Raw genomic sequence first — 293 nt, forward strand, 5'->3', positions numbered from 1 at the left:
ACGCTGAAATACCCAGCAGTAAGACCAACCGACGAAGGAATTCCTGCTAAAATAAGACACGTGAATAACAAAAAACGTCAATATTGCGGTGATTGACGAGGCCGCAGCCCCCCCCCCCCAGGCATCGTCCCCGACTGCGTTGAGCCGCCCTCGGGCATCACCGCACATGGCTGGCCGCACGTCGCCGCCCGCGCCTTCCCTCGGCTCCCGTCGCCTGGGAACAACGCCTGTCCTCACGCTCGAGAACCGCCTCCCCGGCCCCTGCTCGATCGCCCTCAACGCGCTTGGCGCTG

Source organism: Penaeus monodon, chromosome 15 (genome assembly GCF_015228065.2).
Source record: "Penaeus monodon isolate SGIC_2016 chromosome 15, NSTDA_Pmon_1, whole genome shotgun sequence".
NCBI lineage: Eukaryota > Metazoa > Arthropoda > Malacostraca > Decapoda > Penaeidae > Penaeus > Penaeus monodon.